This window comes from Bidens hawaiensis, unplaced genomic scaffold (assembly GCF_021521415.1).
Source record: "Bidens hawaiensis isolate Kalapana, Puna unplaced genomic scaffold, B.hawaiensis_p1.1 tig00038764_1, whole genome shotgun sequence".
Lineage (NCBI taxonomy): Eukaryota > Viridiplantae > Streptophyta > Magnoliopsida > Asterales > Asteraceae > Bidens > Bidens hawaiensis.
Genome location: NW_027496824.1, coordinates 15,090 through 26,418, shown reverse-complemented (window position 1 = coordinate 26,418; position 11,329 = coordinate 15,090). Strand labels below are relative to the sequence as shown.

The 11,329-nt window shown below is 37.6% G+C and overlaps 1 pseudogene; it reads left to right on the top strand.

Annotated features, from left to right (window-relative positions):
* The first annotated feature begins 1,031 nt into the window (after nt 1–1,031).
* On the top strand, nt 1,032–2,722 carry LOC143590682 (endo-1,4-beta-xylanase 5-like; annotated as a pseudogene).
* Nucleotides 2,723–11,329: the final 8,607 nt, after the last annotated feature.

The following is an 11,329-nucleotide window of genomic DNA, read 5'->3' as shown; positions in this document are numbered from 1 at the left end:
AAAAAAAGTATGGATCTTGTATGATTCCAACCAGTTAAGCAGTTTTGGGTTAATTTTAATATGTAATTATTAAATGTATTTTTCTTAATTTGATTAACCCAGGTTTATTGAAATTCTATTAAGGTATTAGATTGGTGGTCTAGGGAATGAATTTTGATATTGAATGTGATATGTTAAGTAATTTTAGTGAATGAACTTTACAGATTGTTAATAGCTTCAGACGTGATACAAAAGCTCCATTTCCAGAGTGTCGTTCATTCGTTAATCATGTGAGAAGAATTGGTTTATCTTCATGGTTATTAATGATATGAAGAGTAGTGAGACGGGGATGCGAGATCCAGGGATTTTTATGAGATGATGCCATGCTCATAAGTTGTGAAAATACGAAGAAAACTCAAATTTATTTTCGTGGCAAAAGTTGAAAGTTTTCTTTTTAGACGGAAATATGAACATGGTGAAATCTGGGGACCTGATAGTCAAGCTATTTCGAAAGCAGTTAGTTATATGGAAGGCAAAAAGTTTGTCAATAGGGGGAAGAGTATCAAGGTGGTTGTTAATGCATTATCGACATATTACTTATTGTCGCATAAAGCCCCTGATGGGGTGTTGGAAAAACTTTAGAAACTCAAGCATGTGTTGTTGTTGTTGTTGTTATTATTATTATTATTATCTTGTGAGCTGTGAACCACGGTTCGCACCCCGGCATTTCCGCCTTAGGTTGGGGTGTCACAGATTGGTATCAGAGCTGAAGGTTATAAGATAGGTGGTTAGAAATGTCCTAGTAATATGCTTAGGTACCTATACGTGCCTACTTGATTGCTTTATGCGCTTATTATTATGTATTTACAGCTTACTTAAGTTATTTATTTGTTGTATTATTTTAATGTTGTGCACACACAAATTCCAAGGCTATGCCTCATCTTCAAAATATTTTCAAATTCTTTTATTTTCTATTAGATTGCTTTTATTTTGGGAAATTCCTTAAGAATTCCTTGTTTTGTTTTTACTCCCGCACCTTAAAGCATGGGAGTATGACATGCTCTTATAGTAACCGGAAGTGGGAGAGAACTGTGAGTCGGGCCTTGGCAACACGGTTGCGAGAACCCAAGGTAAGACGTTATTCCTTACTTGGAGGATACCTGACCACAATACTCGATCTTACAGGCAAAAGTGGAACAACGTCATACGACCGGAACTTTAAGTGGTCAACGTGACCGGTCGGTTACAATCCTTTTATAAAAACCGAATTCACGGTGGTTTATGGCTAAATTCGGGAAAAAATTCCAATATTTTGTTTTTATTCATTTTAAAATGCTTAGTTGGGTGAAAAATCCATGTAAACCCATGGGCAATCCAACTATCAATTTCTCAACTTGTTTTCGAATTGATTTTGGTTGGAACGTATGACCCGTGGTGGTTCACGTGATACTCCAACTTCTCATATTTGGATATGTTAATTCAATATTTAGTTGGGTCAATTAAAATGCCATGTAACGCTCATGTGCCGACCAACTCCATTGATTTGATAATTCGTTATTTAGTTGGGTCAGTTAAAATGCCATGTAACGCTCATGGGCCGACCAACTCAATTTCTTTGTAACTCGTTATTTTAATTGGGCCATTTAAATTGCCATAGAACGCTCACGGGAGTCTCAATTCACAAAATTTAAGTTGCGTAATTTAGTTGTGCCATTCAAATTGCCATAGAAAGCTTAATGTTCGAAAGTCCGGCTCAGCCCAACTCTATTTTCAGGTACATAATATGTACATAGCATTAGCGGTTTGGGTTTGATCCATAAACATTCATTCTAACTAGAAGAGAGATCCTGATGTTACATGATGTATCATAAAGGAGCAATCATTTGTTTTCTTTGAAACTTCTTTATTTGGTTTACTCTGTTTTACAAGGGGCTCATCGCTATTGCAAATGACAATCTCTTTGTGGGATGTCTCAAGAGGTCGCCATTGCCGATTGGCAATGACATGACCCCCTTGTTAAACATGGTAAAAAAAATTACCTCTTATGATAACGCGAAAGGAGGGTACCCCAAATAAAAGAAATATATTTTCTTTACAGAGTGAGAATTTGTCGGTTGATATATGGGTCGACAACGTTTCATTACAACCCTTCACACCGGAAGAATGGAAATCTCACCAGCATCAGAGAATTGAGAAGGTTAATATGAAAATCTTATTATTTTAGTTAGTAAATGATGTTGGTTTTTGTTTCTTGTGGAATCCTATTTTCAAAAGCAATATTAATCTAATGTTTCATTAAACTCGATCATTTTGAATGGCAGATGAGGAGAAGTAAGGTGAAAATTCAGGCAGTTAATAGTGAAGGAAAACCTCAACCAAATAGAACACTAATCATTGCTCAAAAGTATGCATCATTCCCGCTTGGAGAAGTAAGGTGAAAATTCAGGCAGTTAACAAGAACATTTTAACTCACCAAGCTTATAAAAGCTGGTTCCTTTCAAGATTCAAGTACACCACATTCGAAAACGAGATGAAATGGTACATGAACGAACCCAGTCAACACCACGAGGACTACACCGCAGCTGATGCGTTACTTCGCTTCAGGAAATCAAATAGGGTTTTGGTTCGAGGCCATAATGTGTTCTGGGACGAAACCAAGTATCAACCATATTGGGTTCCTAAACTTAGACCGCAACAACTAAGGGTTGCAGCCATCGGAAGAATAAACTCGGTCATGCGCTGATACTCAGGCCAAGTGATTCCTTGGGATGTTATGTAACGATTCCGACGAAACCCGGTATACCCTAACCGGTAGACAATAGTTACGTCATATTTAATGTCGGGTACATGAGTTACCATAGTAATTATACGAGAATACATGGTTCACTGTATTGATTGTACGTGAATATATAATTCATCGTATTGAATATGTGATCAATCGATCGATAGTTATTGAAACCCGAACGAATCGAGGGTTCAATTATAGACGATATCTATAATATTTAGTGATTTTACGAAGCATTAATGCTTCGGGATAAGTAAAGTACGGCACAGAAAAAGAATTTCGATTTAATGGTACGACGATACATTAAACGAAACCTTTAATACCAAACCGAGCAAGAGACAATCGATCAAGCCGAAAAAGATGCGCGATAATTAATAATATGATGTTTTAAGTTAATAAATGTCATGGTTTAAGTTTTTAAAGTTTTTAAATCGGTTTTATATAAATTTCATTTCTTAGCCGAAAAACAACCGTTTTGGCCTCGTTTTAAGCTGAATTAAACATTTAACCGAAAAACAAACTGAACCAGATTATCCAAAACATTATCCAGATCTCTGATATCCGAATGTGTGGCTAGAAATGAAGAGGTGGGTCCCACCCCACCCCTTTACTTGTGCCGATCGGACTTAAGGGGATTATCCCCATTTCCTTGTTGTTTTTTTTAACCAACATCTCCAAGATTCATCAATCCTCTCAAGATCATGATCCAAAACCCGAGATATTTAGCAAGAAAACAAGGTAAAGAATCGAGTTAATCACGTTTCCATCTTCGTATCTTGAGTTTATTTGCAAGAAAATGAGGTTTCAAAGATGAAAACCGATTCTTGCATGATCAAGTGATGTATACGGGTTATACAAGGGATCTTGGTCCAAGAAAGGAGTTAAACGAATCAAAAACGAATTTTTACGGTTAAATCTTTGTTTATGAATCATAACCGTAACCATGAAAGAAATGGCTTGATCGTGAGTGTAACTTGCTTGGTATTGTGGTATGTTGGTTGTAGGTTCTGTATTTAGTGGTAGATAAGGCGGAAAGACGAGTTTGTAGCTTGTAGTGGCGGAAAACGAAAGGTATATTCGGTTATGTTCGGTTTTGGGATATTTGGACAGATTGTGATACGGGTAGAGTTAGGTCATGAAATTTTACAGGGATGATCTACACATGAAAATATGAGATCTGTGAATATTTGGTAATTTTTGGATAAAGGATGAATATTTGGTGAATTTAATGCTCGGTTTTGGCCAAAAATGGTGAAAAATAGTTAAATATCATGAAAAATTCTGGAAAATTTTAGATAATCTTTTTATATCATGTATAAGTCACACACAAAAGTTTAGGTAATTTGGAGAAGTCTAAGTAGGCTTTTCGGTTAAACGAGTTCTAGGGTTTTCTAGCTCGGTTTTAGTGAAAATGGCATGTAAATGAAGATTTTGGTTATGGAAAAAATTACAGGGGACTATGTGGATGGCAGAGGACATTCAGGAGAAATTTGGGATTTTTCTAAGATCGTTTGGTATTTACGACATATTTAGTGTTTAAATGGTGTTTAAAAATAAATAAATAAATTTTAAATATAGAAATTAATTCTGGAAATATTTTTATAAAATTCCCCACTGTCAAAAAGTGATATGTGCAAAATTTCTAGATCCGAGATTAAACGGATAATTATTTGTGCAAAAACAAACTTTTAAGGTTTAAAAAGCGTAAACCGGTAAAGCTCGCTTAAGCGAGCTGACTGGTGTATAAAAACCCTAAAAATGAACTATTTTCATATAATTGAGTTAAACAAGTAAAAATGAATCATCCGAAAATAATTCGGATGATTTGAGTAATTTTAACTGATTTAACAGTTTCCGGTACGCTAAAGACGGAAACGGGTCCCGCGGTCAATCGGGGCGTCTAAACCGAATACAAATTTCACCACTTTAACTAAATTATCAATCAACAACTATTTTCGGGTCGTGTGTGACCAAACTCACTTTTGAAACGTAAAAACGGATAACCGTGCTAGGCATGCAAAACGGGAAAAACGACTATTTGTAATTTTGACTGTCGAACTCTAAACGATATCACAATCTGAGTCCGGAGAAGTGTTCTGGGTTAACCTTGCCCCCGGAACGGGTACAGTACTGGGTTAACAGTGTCCCCAGATGTACCGGTTGATACGGTTAAAAAGTATATAAATAATAATTGTATAATAACGATCGTAGGGATCATATTACAGATTGGACGTATTAACTGATAATGATTGTTGTTACCTGCTTGCATGTGCTAAGGTGAGTTTCACGAGCCCCTTTTTCTGAATTGTTTTCAAATATCTTCCCGGGGCGGAAGCATGTTATTACTGAAATGTTTAAATAAATACTGAACGCATGGATTTGCGTGGATTTACATATATTTTATTGTACAGGAATCGTACGGAAATGTACTAAGATGGTAATTGTCTGAGTTGCTAACATTCTAAGGCCCCGGAACACGAGCGATTAACTGAAAGCCGTTAGAGTGTGGATAGTACTATTGGTCTGACAAACCCAACTGGTCCGGCATGGATTTGCTGATGTTTCCCAGCCAGTTGCACATGTCTATTTTGTTGTTATATATATTTTGCTATGTAATGTTAGACATAGCGGTTTGGGGCAGGTCCGTGGGCGGGGGATATGCCACGGGGGTTGTGTGTGATAGTCAGAGGTTTCACTTGTGGGCTCAGCATAATTACATCGTGTTTCTGGGTTAACATTGCCCCCGGAATGAGTACAGTGTTGGGTTAACCGTGTCCCCAGATGTCCCTAGAAGTGTTTCTGGGTTAACGTTGCCCCCGGAATGGATACAGTACTGGGTTAACAGTGTCCCCAGATAATATTATATTATGATATGGTTTTATCATGGTTTACTCAAATTGTGAAACTCACCAACTATTCGTAGTTGACCCGTTTTCTCACATGCTTTTCAGGCACAACTAAGATGAAGTGATTGCTTACGTGATAAGTGCTTGATGTGTGTAAGATTTGCGTGCGGGATGTTAGGATACATTATAATAAATAGAATTATGTATCGTATTGTATAATGTGTGTATCACCTAGACGGTAATGAAATACAAGATAATGTAATTTGAAGTATATTAATGCATTCAGTTTTCTTTATAAACAATGTGGTTGATATCAGAGGTGTCTGTCGCATCCCGTTTACGTTTCCGCTGCGGTTGCGGGGTGTTACAGAAGTTGGTATCAGAGCCATTGGTTATAAAAGAATTAGGATGTCTTTAAAAGATACCTATAATATAACCAGTAGCTCAAGTATTATAGGATCTGAATATCAACTAATAAATTATAGTGACGAGATCTGGATAAACTTGGATGGACAAGTGAGTTATTATGGTCCGGAACATAATAACAGACTTGTCCGCACGAGGGAATTCAGGGGAAGTCACGGGGTACATTAATAGGTAAAAATGGCAACATATGTGTAAAGTATATAATATTATTTGTGCGTGCTAATGTGTATATATATATATATGTACATATCTTGTGGGTACATGTATTGAGAAATAGGACCCGGATAAGGAACCGGGGGATGAAATAATAAAAGTACCGAGGATGCCGAAATTCCTAGAGTATCGGTTGATGATAAGTCTGACTTATCGGGCCATAGTTATGATAGTACCAAGTTAGATCTTCCGCTTGACATTAACCAGAAATATCTAGTAACCGTCACTCCCAACCAAAATTGATAAATCCCTTACCCTACCGATACCGGTACCGTATATTCTAATAACCCCCTATATTCACCTGAACCGCTGACCCTCACGTACGGACGGACCCGTACCTGAACCCATTCTTATTCCATCAAGGTAAATAAATAAATAAATAAAATGAAATAAAATAAAATAAAATAATGATAATAATAAATTTGATAATAAATCAGCAGATAAAAATAATATATAGAAATATATATATGTATTTCTCACTCTCAAACATATGAGACATACCACCTCCAGATCGAGAATTTGATTTCAGCGAACCTAGAACGCCTGAGGACATTGACTGAGCAAGTGATAGAGTTTCCCATAATAGTAATTAATAATATTTGAAGGCAACCCATGTCGCGCGATTACCTTGAACCTTGCAACTCCCTATGTTAACCTTACATCCGTTAGATGCCTATACCTATGTATACTCGAATAGAATGATTACCTATACACAAAGAGGTGTTGGAATCATTATAGCATAGTTGGTTGTTCGCTCGTAGGCGGTATACCGTGTATGCCGGGTATACAAATAGACACGGATATTATAACTCCGTGGTACGTAATCGTTGGTGCTCACGGTGAGCATGTATCGGTTATGCTGACATGCGAAAGGATATTGAAATCATGCATATTAAACATTAATCTTTGTTGAGAAAGATCTATATGTCAGTTGGTGACAAGGTTATGAAACATATTTAAACATTAACCGACGTCAGGTTAAGTCCATATGTTATTATATTTGTGAGACATATATACTGGATACTGGTATGTGTAATATGTATGATAATATTTGGAGTGTATGTGTACCTGCTGTTATGATTGAACTGGTAACGAGTTATACGGTGAGATTAGTATTGATTACTGCGTACGGGATAGGTACGGCAGAATGACTTAAAAAGAGTAACTCCAATGATGGAGATTGATATGATTCAGTTGATTGCTCAAAGATAGCAGATGATGATACCAAATGTCGTATCACAGATCACTGCTAGTGTTAATGCAAATGTGATCGCAGACTTATAGATCGAGCAATCACATGATTATGAATATTTCAATTCTTAGTGTTATTACTAAGAGTGTTAATGTCCCACCGAATACTATTATGACTACAAGTATTAGTTATAAACTAAACATGAATAGTAGTCGTAATGAATTAGATCCGGTATGAAGGATATGTTTGTTGATTGTGTTAGGGAAATTATTGATATTTTATTGATGGTAAAGGGAGGAATGGATTAGCGAGTGGATAGAAAAGATCGAAATGGTTAAGGATATTGGTAAGAGTCTAGAACATTGTGTAGTGAAATATGCTACACATATGTTGGTAGATTATGTTGTATAGTGATGGAACACGATGGTACAAAAGTATAGTTAGAAAATTATTACTAGATGATATGGTCAGAATTTAAAATTCTTGTGCTAGAACACTTTTATTCGAGTAATTAAGTTCAGAGTTGGAAACTGAGCTATGGAAGATAGAAATGTGGTGTGATGATCACTTAGAACACGCTAATCGTTTGAAGGAATTGTCATGTCTGGTAACATGGCTAATTACTCCTGAAACTAAGCGAAGTGAGCACTATATTGGGGACTAACTCCATCGATAAGGAGTATAGTCAATTCTGTAAAATATACAACCTTTGGAAGGGTTGTGTCACAAGCCAGCATTGATATATTTGACTCTATGGGAAGCGGACTGGAAGGACGTTAGGTGAGACGTCGAGTGTTAAAGAAGAGAAATGATAAAGGTATAGTGCAAGATGGGCTTTTGAATAAGTAGGTATGTCCTACAACCCAGAATTATACTAAGACTAGTTCTGGTGTGAAAACATGAGCCGCATGAAGGGTCCTTCCCTAAATGTGGAAAATATGGTTATCGGCAGGAAGAAGAATGTCGAGTGATAGTAGGCTACAGGTGTGGCAAAGATGGACGTAATGCCCCATTTGTAGAACCAACTGAAGCCATGTGAACCGGCAACCCCAACCCATTCGTGTACAACCACTCCGAACCCAACAACTTCAATAACAATTCATCCAAAGAAACCAAATCACGCCAAACAGTTGTACTTGCCATGAATGTGGCAGTACAGAACGTTTCAAAGAGAAATTGCCCAAAGTTGAACCAAGGTGTCGCTGGGAGATGAACCTCATGACAAGCATCAACCTCTGATCAAGCAAGGAACCGTGCTTTTGTGAGTAATTCGAATAAAGCACGTCATAATCCAAAGGTGGTATTGAGTACGTTGTAGTTTAAATCAATAGGCTTCAGTGATATTTTTACGGTCGTTGATAGAGGTTAGTTCCTGTTAACCTCCTATCATTTGGAAAGATACCGATTAGTGAAACTATAGAACCCTATACTGTAGAATCGCTAACGGTAAATCCCTAATGATTAACTAAATTTTTCGGAATTGTCCTATTATTCTGAACGATTAACCTTTCCTTATTGACCTACGACCAGTAAAGTTAAGAAGTTTTGACGTAATAGTAAACATGGATTGGCTAACTCCACATGAAGCTGAAATCAAATTTGAAAAGAAGATGATTAGAAGCTCTCCTTCAGACGATGAAGCGATTAGATACAGAGAAAAGTGTACGATTTAAAAGAAAATATATAGAAGATGTTTCGGTGATACGTAAATATCCAGAAGTTTTCCCAGAAGAACTTCCTGGATTACCGCCAACCCGACAGGTCAAATTCAGAATTGGTTTAATACCTCAAGCTGGTCCTGTTGCTAAAGCATCCTACCGACTTGCACCAACTGAAATGCAAGAATTATTGGATAAGGTTTCATACGACCTAGTTAGTCACCATGGGGTGCATCAGTGTTATTTGGGAAATGAAGGACGAAAGTGTTAGGATACGTATTGATTAGGGAAAATTGAATAAAGTGATGATCAAGAACAGGTATTCACTTCTTCGAAGTAAATGATCTGTTTAACCAACTGCAAAGGACGATTTATTTTAGAAAATTGGTCTTAGATATAGTCATCACCAAATGAAAAATCCAAGAGGAGGACGTTACAACAACAGCGTTTCGGACTCGCTACGGCCATTATGAATTCTTAGTTATGCCTTTCGGGCTAACAAATGCGCCGGCAGCATTCATGGAACTCATGAACCGAGTCTGTAAACTTTATTTTGACAAATTTGTCATAACATTCATTGATGATATTTTGATATATTCGCAACGTAAAGAAGAGCACGAACGACGGTTAAGGAAAATTGTGGAAGTGTTAAAGCAAGAGGAGTTGTACGCGAAGTTTTCGAAATGTGATTTTGAATAAAGAAGGCATAATCCCTTGGTCATATTGTAAAGCAACAAGGATTTCACATAGATCCAAATAAGATAGAAACCATTAAAATTGTGCCAAGCGCCGATTTTAAGTCTCCCCGATGGAGACGATGGATTTGTCGCGTATTGTGACGCATCGCGTAGAGGGTTAGAATGTGTGTTGATGCAGAATAATAAGGTTATAGCCTATACTTCCCGACAGTTAAAAGTACACGAAAAAAAAAATAAAAAAATTATACTACTCATGACTTAGAACTGAGAGCGGGTATCTTCGCACTTGAAATCTGGAGACATTATCTCTACGGTACGAAGTGCACCATCTTCACCGATCATAAAAGTTTGCAGCACATATTTGATCAGAAGGAACTGAATATGAGGCAACGAAAATGGGTCGAGTTGTTAAGCGATTATGACTGTGACATCCGTTATCACCCCGGCAAGGCTAACGTCGTAGCCGATGCCTTGAGTAGGAAAGATCGGGTTAAACCATTGTGAGTGCGAGCACTGGGGATGATAGTCCAGTCGAACCTTTCGGACCTGATTCGAGTCGCTCAACGTGAGGCGTAGAAAGAGGAACATTTGGAAAAGGAAGGACTTTACGGCAATGAGAAGAATTTCGAACAGCGCGTGGACGAAATTCTCTATTTCAAAAATCGGGTTTGGATCCCGACCCTCCATGACCTTCGTGAATTAATCATGGACGAAGCGCATAGATCGAAATATTCCATACATCCGGTATTGGATTAGACTATTGATGATACGAATATCTGAAAGGATTTTGTTAATGGCCGAGTTTGGAGAAAGATATGGTTACGTGTGTTGGTGAATATTTAAGTTATGCAAGAGATAAGGCTGCACACCGAAAACCCTGGGAAACGCCACAACGACAGAAAATTCGCCAATGATAGTGGGAATAAATTACAATGGGTTTCGGGACGCAAATTCCCAAAATATATCAAAGGCATGAGGTAAATTGAGTAATCGCGGATCGATTAACCAATCCTCGCATTTCATCCCAATCCATGACGATTACCACAATGAATTCTCGCCCACATCCATGATGGTGAAATGGTATCTCGTCGTGGAGTACCATTTTCAATTATCTCAGATCGAAATAGTCATCCTACTTCCATTATTGGAAGGCGGGGAAGGAAGCATCGAGAGCTTGAAGCTTTCTATGGGTGAAGTGATTATCACTGTCACACCCGGCCCTGAGCGGCGGAAACAGCCGGGCGCGCGCGAGTGGGGATTGATACTTAAGCACGGGCCATTGCAAAACATTCAAAGATTTTTATTGCGCATGAGAAGTTTAATACAAATACATTACATTGTTTAAGTATTACATAAAAACATCCAAGTACAAAAACTGAAGATTTTCTCGCCATATCCCCTTGCGCGGCGGGTAACCGTGCGCATCGAGGGGATAAAACCAAAATCTTCCAAAAAGCTTGTTTTAGATGTTCAGCGTGTGGTGCTCTAAGTGTGACTCCATGCGCTACCTAGTTATCTCCTGAAAGACACGT